This window comes from Dasypus novemcinctus, chromosome 1, assembly GCF_030445035.2.
Source record: "Dasypus novemcinctus isolate mDasNov1 chromosome 1, mDasNov1.1.hap2, whole genome shotgun sequence".
Classification (NCBI taxonomy): domain Eukaryota; kingdom Metazoa; phylum Chordata; class Mammalia; order Cingulata; family Dasypodidae; genus Dasypus; species Dasypus novemcinctus.
The window spans coordinates 88,737,109-88,754,012 of record NC_080673.1 but is presented as its reverse complement, the minus strand read 5'-3'; the positions used below and the strand labels follow the sequence as shown (position 1 = coordinate 88,754,012).

At 37.2% G+C, this 16,904-nt stretch overlaps 1 long non-coding RNA gene across 1 annotated transcript in view; it reads right to left on the bottom strand.

The window, feature by feature from the left end:
• LOC131277894 (uncharacterized) overlaps nucleotides 1-15,867 on the bottom strand; it is a 39,735-nt gene extending 23,868 nt beyond the window's left edge. The window contains exons 1-2 of the long non-coding RNA XR_009184926.1: nucleotides 15,693-15,867; nucleotides 11,597-11,786 (exon numbers count right to left, since the gene is read on the bottom strand). This is a non-coding gene — a long non-coding RNA (uncharacterized lncRNA). The remainder of the gene's footprint in view (nucleotides 1-11,596; nucleotides 11,787-15,692) is intronic.
• Between the last annotated feature and the right edge of the window lie 1,037 nt (nucleotides 15,868-16,904).

Here is a 16,904-nt window from a genome sequence, read left to right as displayed (position 1 = left end):
CTAAAAAAAAAAAGAAGAAAATTACAGATCAATATCCCTAATCAATACAGATGCAAAAATCCTCAATAAAATACTTGCAAACCAAATCCAAAAGCACATTGAAAGATTTATATACCACAATCAAATAGGGTTTTTGTTTTTCGGTTTTTGAATTTTTTTATTGAAGTGTATCATTCATACATGAACATACATAAACAGGAAGTGTATAGTAAAGGGCATGAATTACAAAACAAACATAAATATTATCATATAGGCTCCCATATATCACCCCACCATAAACACCTTGCATTGCTGTTAAATATTTTTTAAAAGTTATTGAAAGAATATTGTCAAAATATTACTAGTAATTATAGTCCATATCTTACATTTGATGTATTTCCCCCCAACCCACCCTAGTATTATTTTTAAATATATTTTTATTGCAGAAGTTGTGAACTTACAAAACAATCATGCATCATGCGTAGAATTCCCATACAACACCCCTTCACCAGCACACCACATTGTGATGGAACATTCATTCAGATTATGTGATAATATCATCACACTATTACCAACCATGGTCCACAATGTATATTTGGCACGCTTTTTCCATACACCCCTCATTACCAACACAGTACGTCTTTGGCATTAATGCAAGGATATTACAGTCTTGCTGTTGACTGCAGTCTATAGGTCTCACCAACTGTATTTCCCTCATGCTTCTTTGACTTAGTTTTTCATGTGCGCATTTTGAAGTTACTTTTGGTGATGACATCATTCTCATTTGCCATCTGCTTTAACGTGGGCCAGTGAAAATGAAATCATACTGGTTTGGGTGGGCCCCTAATCCAATATGACTGTTGTCCTTATAAGGAGGTATAAAAGGTTGAGAATGGATTTTCTAAGGCATTAGCTTTTTAAAAAATATACTTTAAACATTTTTTTAAAAAGATACTTAGGTTACATAAATGTTACATTAAAAATGTAGAAGATTCCCATATGCCCCATTCCTTACCCCTCCTATATGTTCCCACATTAACAACATCTTTCATTTGTGTGGTACGTTTGTTAAAATTGATGAACACACTGGAGCATTGCTATTAAGTGTGGATTATACTTTAATAGAGTTTAATATCTCTCCCACGCAATTGTATCTGTCATTGCAATGTCATTCAGGACAATTCCAATGTCCCAAAAAATGCCCTTTATTACACCTATTTTTCCCTTTCCCTTCCCTCAGACCCTCCAGTGGCCACTACCTCCATATCAATGATAAAAGTTCTTCCATTGCTAGAATCACAATAAGTCTTTAGTAGAATAACAGTAAGTCCATTCTAGCCCATTGTTCATTTCCCAATCCTGAGGATTCTGGGATGGTGATGTCCACTCTGTCTCTAATTGAGAGGTGACTTAGATCCTTGGGATGCTCATTGTTCATCATCATTTCTTTGTTAGTTGTCCTAGGTGAATCCAATGAACTGGAGAGTAGGTGTTGCAATTCTGTTGAAATTCCAGGCCCAACTGGCACATGGAAAGCCCAAAGATTTAAATCTCTTGTACATAAGTCTATCAACTCTAGTACTAACCATACGTTCAAAAATATAAGGGGCAGAAGAACCATGTGTAGGGTAACCACAACTGAATCCAACTCTGTTATACTGGGGAGCATAAATTCCTATAAAAATATTGACATTTGGCATCCTTGTCTAGTTCCTGATCTCAGCAGGAAAGCTTTCAGTCTTTCACCATAGAGGACATAGTAGCTGTAGGTTTTTCATACATGCACTTTCTTCTATTTCTATTTTTTGCCCACTATTACCATTGTTATTCAGTTTTATGCCAGAAGTTCTATATAGAGCAGTCAGGCTAAATAAAGAAATAAAAGACACCCAAATAGGAAAGGAAGAAGTAAAGCTTTCACTATTTGCCGATGATATGATCCTATATAGAAAATCCTGAAAAATCCCCAACAAAACTACTAGAACTAATATAGGAGTTCAGCAAAGTGGCAGCATACAAGTTTAATACACAAAAATCAATAGTGTTTCTATACACTGCTGATGTGCAGTCTGATGAGGAAATCACAAAATAAATTCCATTTATAATAGTGAATGAAAGAATCAAATATTTAGGAATAAACTTAACCAAGGACATAAAGAACCTATATTCAGAAAACTACAAAATATTGCTAAATGAAACCGAGGAGGAATTAGGTAAATGGAAGGATAGTCTGTGTTCATGATTGGGGGACTAAATATCTTTAAGATGTCAATTCTACACAAACTGATTTACAGATTCAATGCAATCCAATAAAAATCCCAAAAGCTTTTTTGCAGAAATGGAAATGCCCATTATCAAATTTATTTAAAAGATGAATCCCCAAATAACCAAAAATATCTCAAAATGGAAGAACCAAGTTGGAGGAGTCTCGCTTCCTGTCTTTAAAACATATACCTTAGCCACAGTGGCAAAATCAGCACAATAGTGGCATAAAGACAGACAGATTGACCAGTGGAGCCAAATAGAGAACTCACAAATAGACCCTCACAATTACTGTCAATGATTTTTGACAAGGCTCTCAATTCCTTCCAGCTAGACAAGAACAGTCTATATAACAAATGTTGCTGAGAGAACTGGATAACCATATTAAAAAGAAAGAAAGAGGATCTGTATCTCATGCCTTATACAAAAATTAACTCCAAATGAATCAACGACCTTAATATAAAAGCAACAACCATAAAACTCCTGGAAAAAATTTTAGGAAAATATCTTCAAGAGTTGGTGATAGGCAGTAGTTTCTTAAACCTTACACCCAAAGAATGAACAACAAAAGAAGAAATAGATAAATGAGACCTCCTCAAAATCAAAACTTTACACCTCAAAGACTTTGTCAAAAGAGTGAAAGGCAGCTGACTCAATGGGAGAAAATATTTGGAAACCACATATCTGATAAGGGTTTAATATCCATGATATATAAAGAGATCCTACAACTCAACAATAAAGAGACAAATGACCCAATTAAAAAATATGCACAAGAATCCAATAGATATTTATCCAAAGAAGAAATACAAAAGGGAAAATAACACATGAAAAAATGTTCAACATTACTGGCAATTAGGGAAGTGCAAATCAAAGCTACAATGAGATATCATTTCACACTTGTTAGAATGTCCAATATTAAAGAGTCAGAAAAATACAAATGTTGGAGAAGATGTGGAAAAAATAGGAATGCTTATTCATTGTTGATCTGAACGTAGAATGGTACAGCCACTATGGAGGATTGTTTGGCATTTCCTAAGGAATTTGAATATAGACTTGCCCTGTGAACCAGCAATATCCTACTTAGTATATATCCAGAAGAAAGGATAGCAGTGAAATGAACTGACATCTACACAGCAATGTTCATAATGGCATTATATACATTTGCTAAAATATGGACAAAACCTAGGTGTCCATCAACTGATGAATAGATAAACAAATTGTGGTGTGGAATATTGTGCAGCTGTAAGAAGAAATGAAGTTGTGAAGCATACGGCAACTTGGATGAACCTCGAGGACATTATGTTGAATGAAGAACGTGAGACATAAAAGGACAAATACTGTCTAATTGCACTATTATGAACTAAATATATTATGTACACTCATGGAGTTAATAATTAGAATATAGGTCACCAGAAAATAGAATGAGGGTAGAAAATGGAAACCTGAGAGTAATCAAAGCAGAACTGGTAAAAATGTTGTTTGTAAATCTTTGGAAATGAGTAAAATGGTGAAAGATCATCATAGTGTTTGTCACTAGCAGAATTATTATTTGGGTATGACAGTTGTTGAAAGGGAGAATCTAAAGACATGCGTATTATTAGATGGAAGCTTAAAAATATAACATGAGACTGTATAACAGTGAATTCTCATGTGAAATACAAATATGGGTAATATTGCTTATATAAGACTGCTTTTACAAAATACAAATAAACAAAAGAGATGGAAACAGACTAGCAGTTATGAACAGCAGGAAAAGCATAGAGAAACTGAGAGTTGATAAGTTTTTGTTTGTTTATTTGTCTGTTTTTTGTTTATTATTATTATTATTGGAATAATGAAAATGCTCTAATAATGAATGAAATGGTGAACACACAACTATGTGATTACACCAAATACCATTGCACATTTTGGATGGATTTGCTTTATTAATATGTATCAATAAGATTGATTTATTAAAAAATAAATATGGCCTAACAATTCTTATCAGTGAAATTAATATCAGAAAATAATGACATAATATTTTCAAAGTGCTAAAGGAAAATAACTTTTAACCTAGGTTTTTCAGCCAAGTTGAGCTGGTAGCTGCTGAGGATAGGGAGAGGGAAGAAGAGATGTGATGTGGGGGCATTGTCAGGATTTGGAGTTGTCCTGGGGGTGCTGCAGGGATAGATGCTGGACATTGTGTGTCCTGCCATGGCCCACTGGGTGGACTGGGGGAGAGTGTAAACTACAAGTGTAAATCACTATCCACATGGTGCAGCAGTGCTCCAAAATGTATTTATCAAATACAATGAATGTATCACAATGATGAAAGAGGTTGATGTGAGAGGAATGTGAGGGGGGTGTTAGGTATATGGGGACCTCATATTTTTTTAATGTAACATTTAAAAGAAAATAAAGGAGAGAAAAAGAAGAAAAACAGTTCTGTCTGGAAAGAAGAGAATGTACTATTTATAGAGCCTTTGTGCAAGTATTATTTCAGGAGATAAGAAATCCTAGAAGAAAGAAATGGGATATTAAAAGCATTTGTGAGTAATAAAAATGGTGAAAATGGGTATTAATAAAACCAGACATTGATTAACTAAAACAATGACAATAATAACCAATACTATCAAATATTAATGTGTATGATGGGTGCATTATTGTGGCAATAGCACTCTGTGGTTCTTGTGATTTTCAGAGGAAGAGTAATAACATTGCTCAAATTTAGGCTTTGCTAACTGTGCATAGTAAAAATGTAAAGGAAACATATACAAATTTAAAGTACAAGTAGAGCATCTAATAGAAACTTGATGAATTTAATAAAATAAGGGAATAGATTAGAAGATGGAAATGCTCGTTAATTAGAAATAACACAGTAATATGGTGGAATTTGGCAATAATTGAAATGTTTATCAATAATCACAGCAATTGTGAACATAATAAATATTTTAGTTAAAAAATGATGCTCTACCGGACATTGTAAATCCTCACAGGGCCCACTGGATGGAATGGAGGAGAGTATGGGCCATGATGTGGACCATTGTCTATGAGGTGCAGAGGTGCCCAAAGATGTACTTACCAAATCCAATGGATGTGTCATGATGATGGGAACGAGTGTTGTTGGGGGGGGGAGAGGGGGGTGGGGGGGTGGGGTTGAATGGGACCTCACATATATATTTTTAATGTAATATTATTACAAAGTCAATAAAAAAAATGATGCTCTGATGGAAGAACAAGACACATTCAGTAATTTGATGTAAAGGGTTGATGGTAAAGGAAAGAATAATACAACAGGAAAATCTTAACCAGCAAAGAGTTTGTATAACTAGATTAGTATCTTTCTACAGTGAAGAATAGGGTTCCCTTTCCCATATATTCATTTATGAGTAATAAAATCTCTAAAGAACATATATGTAAATCTTATATATAGATAAACATACATATATATACATATAGAGGTGTGTATGTGTACATGTGTATATAAGATGTTTATTGAGAAATTTATGAGACCTTGTTTTAAGATATTAAAAATACCTACTTTATTCCATAAACAAAATCCAACTTTTGAATTCCTAGAAGATAAGGGATTTGAACAGTTTGGTGGTTTGGAACTGTATGTATCCCAGAAAATCACGTTCTTAAAGCTAGTCTATTATTGTGGATGTAAACCCATCTTGTAAGTAGGCTACTTCAATTAAGGCATGGCCCTGAGTGTGTCTTAATCCTCTTTCCGGAGTCCTTTATAAATGGAATGAGTACAGAAAGAGATCAAGAAGCTGAAAGCAATGAAACTTGAAAGAGAAAGACGAGACTAGCAGACACTACCATGTGCTTTGCCATGTGGCAGAAGAGTCAATGAACCCCAGCAACCAGTTTTCGGGAAGAAAGGATCGCTTTGATGGCCCATTAATTTGGATATTTTTTTCAACCTCAAAACTGTAAGCTAATAAATTCCCATTGTTAAACTGAACAGTTTTATAGCATCTGCTTACAGTAGCCTAGCAAACTAATATTTTGGTATCAGAACATTGCAATGCTGATATTGCAAATACAAAAATTGTGAAAATGGCTTTGTAATTGGGTAATGAGGAAAGGAGTGGAGAATTTTGAAGAACTTGAAAGAAAAGGCCTAGATTGTTTTAAAGAGATAGTTGGTAGAAATATATATACTAAAGGTACTTCTGATGAGGCTTTAGATGGAAATGTTGAATGTGACATTGCAACCTGGATGAAAGGTGGCCCTTGTGTTAAAGTGGCAGAGAACTTGGCAAAAGTGGGTCCAGATGATGGACGAAAGGCAAAATATTTTGAAAATGACAGGCTGAGGAGATTTCCATACTAAATATGGAAAGTACAGCCTGATTTCTCCTTACAGCTTATAGTAAAATGCCAGAGGAAAGGGATAAGATGAGAACTGAATTCCTGGGCACAAAGAAACCAGAAATTGATGGTTTAGAGAATTCTGAGCTTGTGAAAGGTGAGATCCCAGAGAATAGTGCTCCATGTAAGGGTATAAGTGATCACAGAACCAATCAGCCATTTCAGTATAAGTCAGGATTAGAAATGCAGTTATGCAAAAGGAATTGTAGAAATTTCTTTTGCCTGAGGGTTTGAACCCCTATGTACTACATTTAAAACTGACAAGTTTTTGTTTTGTTTTGTTTTGTTCTGAGATTTGTGTGAATGCAATGACTGCCTGCCTGGACTAAAAGGGAGAGACTGAAGGAAAAATGACTTCAATGGCAGAACCAAAGAAGCTGAGATATGGACTGAAGACATCCTCTCAGGACAAAAGACCAAGCCCACCCATGAGAAAGGCTGAATATGTCTTGGCATGTGAAGAGAGTGGGCATTCTACCAGGTTGTTCGGAAAGACTGTTACCACTTTAGTTTACTCAGATGCCTGGAGAATTTGAGAGTCTGGCCACCACAACACTGCTTTATGAGGAGGAGCCTACATTCTGACCACCATCCATATGCCTGAATAAGGTGGAACCTTCGCATCTGGAATTTGGAGAGAGGAGCATCCCAGTATTTGAGGGTGTTGCACAAGCACATGGAAAGTGTGGGGCTGTTGCTCCATTAGGCCTGGCAAACAAAACATCTTCCTATGGAGGACTCTCAGACCTTGATATGTATTGGAGTATGCCCTGCTAGGTTTTAGAATTTTTTGGGACCCGTGATCCCTATTTTCCTTCTAGTTTCTGCCTATCAGAACACGAATGTTTATCCTATGCCTGTCCTTCCTTGGTATATTGGATGCAGATAACTTATTCTCTAAGTTTCACAGGTCCACAGACTGAGGGGGTTGTGCCACCAGACAGACCATAACTATAATCAATTTTAATGACACTTTTTACTTAGTATTGTTATTGAAATAAGTTAAGGTTTGGGATATTGTGATGGAATCAATATATTTTGCATCTGGGAAGAACATGTCTTTCTGGGGTCCAGAGAGTGGAGCATGGTGGTTTGAAACTGTCTGTGCCCCATAAAATTATGTTCTTTAAACTATTCCATTCCTGTAGGTGTAAATTTATTGTAAGCAAGAACCTCAGGTGAAGTTTTTCAGTTAAGGCATGACCCAGAGTTGATATTAATCCTCTTACTGGAGTTCTTTATAAACAGAATAAATATGGAGGGAGTGAAAAAGTCATGGAAGCAAGAAGCTGAAAGCAATGAAACCTGGAAGAAAATGGACAGACCAGCAGATTCTGCCATGTGTCTTGCTATGTGGCAGAGAAGTCAAGAAACATTGGCAGCTAGTCTTTGAGATGATTCATTGATGTGGATATTTTTCTCAGCCTCAAAACTATAATCTAATAAATTCCCATTATTAAGCCAAACCATTTCGTGGTATCTACTTTGAGCAGCCTAGCAAACTAAAACAAAGAGGAAAAGCAAAGCTTTAAATCTATAGGCAAAATATAGAGACACTCTCTTAATAAAACTATAAAACTAAGGTAATTAAGATCATATGATATTGGCATAGGTATAGACAACAAATTAATGCAATAAAACCTAGAAACTAACCCCCATGTGTATGTGAACATGGTATACAATAAAGGTGACAGTAAAATAAATGGATTCAATATATGTGTCAATTTATCTCATGGGGAAAGATAAAATTAATTATCTACTTTATACAGTATTCAAAAAATTAATTCCAAATTGATAAAATACATAAACCAAAAGCATAATTTTAAAGTCTCTATAAACATAGACATATGTAATTTAACTTCAGAGTAGGGAAGACTTTCTTTTAAGAAGACAAAAAAGGGCAAACCAGAAAGGAATATAGTTTGCATATTAAAGGTAAAAACTGAAAAAAAAAAAAAAGGCATATAACATAAGGTAAAAATCTATGGACTAGAAGAAGAGATATTTATATCCCATCAAAATTTTAAAAATTAGTGTCCATAATAGACATAGAACTTACAGTTACTAAGGAAGACTTGCACAACTCATAGAAAACCTGAAGAAAATATGATCAGGAAATTCAGAGAGGAGAAAACTATGTGGATAATAAAGAGGGTCCCAGTCAACAAAGATAGCAGTGTAAGATACTCTAGGCAGCCATACCCCCACAAAATCTTTGAATAACTAGCAAAAATGATAGCACCATCTTCCTCAAAACTCTGGAAAATATTTAATGGACTGCTGTAAATTGCATTAAATGGGCAAGTGATGAATCAAGAAAATACACTTCAAAAATGATAGGGGAAGCTTCTGGCACCCTTGCTGGTCTCTCCTCCACCCTGTCTCTGGCTCAATGTGGTGCCAGCTTGTGCTCCCATTGTGGATGCCTGGTCCTGTTCCAGAGGGAATAGAATAATACCTATGCCTATAGCCTATATTGGGATGTCTATCTTATGGTGTCAGTCTATCAGGTGACAGCCTGAAAGATTGAACCAGGAAATTTTTCTCTGGCTCACCCTCCCAGGACTTGCCCTACAGGCATAAACAGCTTCCAGAGAGCTAAAGCAGTGTAAGAAATAATTAAATGTAAGTCATCTGGGGAAGCAGATTTGGCTCAATGGATAGGGCATCTGCCTACCACATGGGAGGTCCAAGGTTCAAACCCAGGGCCTCCTGACCCATGTGATGAGCTGGCCCATGTGCAGTCCTGATGCATTCAAGGGGTGTTGTACCACACAGGGGTGTCCCCCATTTAGGGGAGACTCACACACAAGGAGTGTGCTCAGTGCAAAAAAAGTGCAGCCTGCCCAGGAGTGGTGCCGCACACACGGAGAGCTGACATAGCAAGATGATGCAACAGAAAGAGACACAGATTCCCTGTGCAGCTGACAAGAATACAAGCAGACACAGAATAACACACAGTGAATGGACACAGAGAGCAGACAACCTGGGGGGAGGGTGGTGAAGGGGAGAGAAATAAATAAAAAATAAAACTTTAAAAATAAAAAATAAAAAAATAAAGTGGTCTGGTGCAAAAGATTTTCTACTTTAAGAAATACAAAATAGTATGCAGTATTAGTCAGTCAAAGGGGTGCTGATGCAAAATACCAGAAATCAGTTGGTTTTTATAAAGGTAATTTTATTTGGGGTAGAAGTTTATAGTTACAAGACCCTAAAGAGTCCAACTCAGAGCTACATCCTCACTAAAGTCTGTTGCCACATGTTGGAGCAAGATGGTTTCCAACATCTGCAAGGGTCCAACTTTCCTTTTCCTCTTAAAGCTCCATGGTACCAGCTTCTTCCAAAATCAGCTGTAGGCTGGGATAAGCCTTGTCTCTTTCCTGGGACTCATTTCTCTCTGGGATCAGCTGCTCTGTTCTCTCCACTAGGTCAGCTGTAGATTATTAGGCTCTCTCTCTTCCCAGGGCCTCTACCATGTCTAGGGAGCTGTCTCTATTCCTGTGTGCTCTTCTTCTGCATGTTTACTTTCTGGAGCTCCAGCTCAGATCTCCAACTCACTCCTCTTCCCTGTAGTGAGTATCTGCCCACCAAGGAGGCAAGGACTCAATGTCCTACTGGTGTGGCCCAATCAAAGCCTTAATTGTTATTTATTTTTTCTTTTTAAAATTGTTTTATTTTAAAATTTTTGCTGAAGTGTATCATTTGTACTTGAACATACATAAACAAAAAGTGTATAATGAAATTGTGAAATTACAAAACAAACACACATACCAACATACATGGCTCCCATATATCACCCCACCAGGAAGACCCTGCATTGTTGTGAAACATTTAGTTACAAACCATGAAAGGGTATCATCAAAATATTACTACTAACTATAGCCCATATCGTACATTTGGTATAGTCTTCCTCCAGCCAAACCTATTATTAAAACCTTGTATTAGTATTATATATTTGTTATAGTTCAAGAAAGAACATTTTTATATTTGTTTTGATAACCATAGTCCATCTTCCACCACAAGATTACTGTTATACAGTCCCATGCCTTGTACAATCCATTCAAAGTGTATCCTCACTGGCTCTCATTTTCATCATAGAGTTGTGCTGTCATCACTGCAGTCAATACTAGAACATTTTCATTACTCCAAAAGCAAAAATCCCATACTCCCTTATGCTTTCCCCATTGTCTCCTAAAACTGATATATTTTCTTTGCCATTGCTGCAAAAATATTACAGTATTACTGTTATCAACCACAAGGTACATTAGCTGTAATTTTCCTGTGTATTCTTAACAATTTGTAAAAGGAGAACATTCTTATATTTATACTATTAACCAAAATCTTCATCGACCATCAGAATCACTATGTTATAGTCCCTAGATTATCCTTCAGCTTCCTTTTATGTCCACAGATTACCCTCTTTAGGCACAATTACATTCATTCATTCATTCATTCATTTATTTTCCATTTTTTTAAATATATATATTTTAAAAAGATACTTAGTTTACATAAAATGTTGCATAAAATTATATAAGGGATTCCCATATGCCCTCCTACCACCACCTCCCACTTTTTCCCACATTAACTGTTTCTTTCATTAGTGTGGTATATTCATTGCAATTGATGAACACATTTTGGAGCATTGCCACTAAGGATAGATTATAGTTTACACTCTCTCTCACTTATGTCTGTAGGTTATGGCAGGATATATAATGGCAATTCCAAGGACAATTCCAAGTCAGAAAATGTCCCCATATTGCACCTTTTTTTCCCTTTTCCTGTCTTCAGCGCCTCCAGTAACCACTATCACCCCATCAATGATATAATTTCTTCCATTGCTAAAATCACAATAAGTCTATAGCAGAATACTAGTAAATCTACTATAGTCCATATTTTATTCCTCAATCCTGAGGATTCTGGGATGGTGATGCCCATTCCACCTCTAATTGAGAGGGGGCTTTGATCCCATATGGCTGATGGATGAGACTCTTACCTGCAGTTATAGGCACTCTCGGATCCTTGGTATGGTGGTTGTCCATCCTCACCTTGTTAGTTTTCCTGCATGAGTCCCATGAACTAGAGAGTAGGCGTTGCAACTCCTGTGAGGGCCAGGGCCCAGCTGGCACGTGGACAGTCCAAAGATTCAAGTCTCTTGGATGTACACCTACAAACTCCAGCACCAACTATAGGTTCAAATAGAAGGGACAGAAGAGGCATGTGTGTTGGAGATTTGGATGCGAAGGGTATCGGGAATGAAATAAAAAGAAAAGGGAGAAGGAAACAAAGAGAAAGAAAGAGCGAGAGAGCTGGGATCAGGAGGTCTGTGAGTAGAGACTCATCAGACAACTTTATTGTTTACAAGGGACTCTCTGTATACCCCAGGATATGTGACAACAAGCAGCAACACGCAGTTAACTGTTAGCATTACTAAGGAACTCAAAAGATCTTATCTCAAGGTACAAAGTCTAAGTGGTCTATTTACTACAAAAGGTATGTGCTCATCTTTTCTTTCAACTTTTAACAACTTCATCCTGTTTGCCAGAAACTCTTAATTACCGCATTCCTTAGGGTGCAAGCATAGCCATGCAAACAGCACGTCTCTCCTTGTGAGACCACTGTGCCTCAGTTTCCAACAATGTGTAGAGAAGTCACAACTGAGTCCAACTCTGTCACACTTGGAAGCACAAACTCCAAAGTAGGCCCTAATGGCAAGGCACCAGACTCTGGAGATACCTGCTATGATTGCAGGACCTGGGTGTCTCCAGAGTCCCTAGAAGCCCTACTATTTGGGGTCTTAATCATTATTTAATCAAGTAAAAGTGAAACCTCTGAATCCAATGCAATATAATATGCTCAGAGGAACAGACCAGTTTACAAACATAATCCAGTATCTATTTTTGTATTTCCTAAATAACACCAAACTGCTACATCCAGGAAGAGGGGAAAGTCTATTTCATAAAAAGTAGAGGAGACATTCAAATTTCTGCACATTCCTAAGGCCAAGAGGGAGCACAAGTCCAGCACAACACTCAAGCTCAGAGAAGATGGAGAGGACTGGATCCTGAACTTTACATTAACCTCGTGCTGATCTTCATAGGAAGGCCAAATTCAAAAGGAGCACACAAGCCAACAAAATGCCAATTTGCAAAGAATATGAAAGGTGTTTTTGCATTGATTTGTTTTCATTAGTCCTTGGCACTCAAGGAATTTTTTTTTCAATTTATTAGCTAGATGCTCATTTAAGGAACAAAGCGCTCAGGGACTAAATCCCAGAGTTAACACTTTAAAATATTAAAATTTATAGTCTGCAACAAATGATTACAAGACAAACATAGAAAAAAGAAAGTTTGCCTATCCAAAGTAAGAATATAAAATCCAGAAATAATCAATGAAGGAGATCAAATTTGTAACCTACCAAAAAAAGACTTCGAAAAAAGATCCTCAATATGCTCAAGGAAAAAAAAGAAAAAATGAAGTAAGAACTAAATATTATCAAGGAAATGATGAATGATCAATATGAGGATCTAAATAAAGAGACAGAAATTATAAAAGGGAACTAAATAGAAATACTAGAGTTGGAGATCACAGTAACTGAAAAGAAATATTCTCTAGAGGGCTTCAAAAGTGGATATTGGTTAGCAGGTGAAAGAATCACTGAATGAGAAAACAAGACAAAGTGATTCAGACTGAGGAGCAGAAAGAGAAAAGAATGACAAAATTGGACAAACCCCAAGAGATCTTTGGGAGGGACACAATTAATCATACCAGTCTATGCATTATGGGCATCCCAGAAGGAGAAGAAAGAGAGAAAGGGGCAAAAGAACTATTAAATTATTAGTTAAATAAAGAACAGCAGAAAAACTCTCAAAATTAGCAATAGACATGAATATGCACAGTCCAGAAGCCCAATAAACCCTATAAGGATAAACTTAAAGAAAATCATTCCCAGACACACACTATTCAAACTGTTGAGTGCCAAGACAAGGAGAGGAATCTGAAAGCCTCAAGACAAAAGCAACATATCACATACAAGGGAACCCAATAAGATTAAGTGCAGTTTTTCTTCAGAAACCATGAAGAAAAGCAAGTACTGGGATGAAATATTTAAAGAGCCCTAAGAAAACAGCTTCCAACAAAGAATTTTATAATTGGTATCTCTGTCTTTCAAAAATGATGGAGAGATAGAAAAAGAGATCCATGATAAACAAAAACTGAAGGAGTTTTTCACCACTAATCCTGCCCTACAAACTCCAGACTAAAAGGAAAAGACACTTGACCATGGATCAAAGTGGCAGAAATAAATAAAACTTCCAGTAAATGTAACTTTATAAATACCTGTATGATTGCATTGTATTTTTTAGTATATAATTCCACTTTTTACTCTTACAGGTTCTGAACTGCAAGTGCATAAAAGTTATGAGAGATCTAGAGTTTTGTACATACAATGAAAAAAGTTTTAATTTGTAGCAAGAATAAGAAAAAGGTAATGGAGGGATATAGGAACATAGTTTGTGTATGCTATTGAAGTTAATTTGGTATCAAACAAATAAGATTTTAAAGATAGAGGAGGTTGTATTTAATCCCCATGCTAACTACAAAGAAAATATCTGGAAACATTCAGGAAAATGATAAGGAATTCCATTTGTTTAACCAGAAAAGTTCAAATAAAATAGGCAGTAATGAAAGTATTTCAGGGCAATAAAGGTATAAGACTTACAAAAACCAAATACCAAAATGGCAGAAGAAACTCCCTTATTGTATGTAGTTACTCTAAATATAAATAGATTAAACTATCCCATCAAAAGACAGAGATTGGTAAAACAGATAAAAAAAGCATGACCCACTATATGCTATTTACAAAGACTCACCTTAAGTTCAAAGCACAAGTATCTTGAAAGTGAAAGTGTATGGAAAATATTTACCATGCAAATCATAACCAAATGGGAACTGAGGTAGCTATACTAATAGATAAAAGAGACTTTATGTGAAAAACTTCTATGAGGTACAAAGATCACTATATACTGGGAAGCAGACTCGGCCCAGTGGATAGGTCATCTGTCTACCACATGGGAGGTCTGCGGTTCAAACCCCGGGCCTCCTTGACCCATATGGAGCTGGCCCACGAGCAATGCTGATGCGCGCAAAGAGTGCTGTGCCATGCAGGGGTGTCCCCCGTGTAGGGGAGCCCCGCGCACAAGGAGTACACCCTGTAAGAAGAGCCACTCAGCGTGAAAGAAAAGTGCAGCCTACCCAAGAATGGCACTGTACACACAGAGAGCTGACACAGCAAGATGATGCAACAAAAAGAGACACAGATTCCCATGCTGCTGACAACAGCATAAGCGGACAAAAAGAACATGCAGCAAATGGACACAGAGAACAGACAACTGGGGTGGGGAGGGAGGGGAAGAGAGAGAAATAAATAAAAAATAAATCTTTAAAAAAAATCACTATATACTAATAAAGGGGTCTATTCAAGAAGACGTGACAATTATAAATATATATGCAACTAATGGCAGAGACCCCAAATATATATAAAGCAAATCTTCACAAATTTGAAAGGAGAAATAGATGATTCTACATTGATGGTGGGAGACTTCGACACACCACATTCAATAATGGATCAAACATCTAGACAGATTATCAAAAAGAAAAAAGAAGACATGAATAGTAACAGAAACCATCTAGTCCTAACAGATATATACAGAATATTACACCCAATAGCAGTAGAATATACATTAGACTCCAGTGAATATGAGTCATTCTCCAGGATAAGTCATATATTAGATCACAAAACAAGTCTCTATTAATATAATTATACAGTATTTTCTCCAAACTTAATAGAATGAAGCTAGAAATCAATAACAGAGGGAAAACTGGAAATTCTCTAATACATAGAAATTAAACAGCACATTCTAAAACAGTAAATCATTCAAAGAAGAAATCACAAGATAAATTAGGAAATATTTTGTGGCAAATGAAAATAAAAAACAAAACATAAAATGTATGGGATGCAGGGGTAAGCCAAGATGGCGGCAGAGTAAGGAGCTCAGAGAGTCAGCTCATTCTACAGGGCAGTTAGTAAGCACCTATTTAGGAACTCCAGGAGACCAAAAAGTATCTTGCAACATCCTTGAAAGTATGGAAGGTGAAGACTGCCCATCTGCAGAGAAGATTCAAGAGTAGAACTCTCCACTCCACAGAGGCTGGTGCTCATGGTACAAACTGCCTTGGGAGCTATTCTGTGGCTGAAGTGGGAAACTCCATTTCCCAAAAACAGAAGGAAGAAGACACAATGCGGCATCAACTTCAAATACTGATTAGTAAATTTACCAGGCTAATATATAATCCTAAGAACAGCTAAACTTTGAACCTGTCCAAGTCAGAAAGAGGCTGGTAGCCAGCACTTTAACTCCACCTCTGGCAAGAAGGGAAGCCAGGCTGATTGAAAAGTACATTGCTGTTAGGGACAGGCTTCTTTCCACCCAGATTGGAATGCAGCTCTAGTTTAAACTCCAGCCTCACCTCCAGCAGGGAAGAAGCTGGGGAAACCTGTACTACCTCTTTGGGAATCTGCAAGCCACACTGCAGAGGCCAATGCCTATCCTACTCTAGTGGCACAAGCCTCCTCAGGAATGATTCTGTGGCAGGAGTTAGATGGTCCATTTCCCATAAACAGGAGAGAAAGATATGGTTGTCCAGTGACTTCAGCCACTGATTAGTGTACTTGGCTGGCTAATGTATAATCCTAGAAACTGCTAGGGTTTGAGCTTGTCCAAGTTGGAAAAAGACCGATAGCTGCCATTTTAACTCCACCTCTGGCATGAGGGAAAGCCTGGTTAACTGAAAATCAGTCAAATTAGGGACTGACTTCTTTTGACCAAGATTGGACCACAGCCCTAGCCTAAGTTCCAGCCCCACCTCCAGCAGGGAGGAAATTGGCAGGACCTGCACCAGGCCCTTCAGTCAACTGCAGGTGTTTTCAGCCAGCACATACAAGAGTCGGACACTGGAGGCTACATCCCCACACCCCAACAGGATAGGAGAGGTGTTTGGTATCCTCTGCCTCTCTGGGCACCAGCAAACTTTTTCAGTACACACAAACTAATTAGTTGAGTGCCTTCAGTCCATTTCCACCTCTGCCCCCACATAGAATAGAAGAGGACTGGTATTCCATCAGCCTCTCAGGGCAACTGCAGGCACTTTTGACCTGCACAAATTTGACCATTAGGCACCTGTTGCTCCACCCCCACCCGCAATAGGACAAGAGACAGACTATGTTTGCCCAGCCGCTCTGGGTA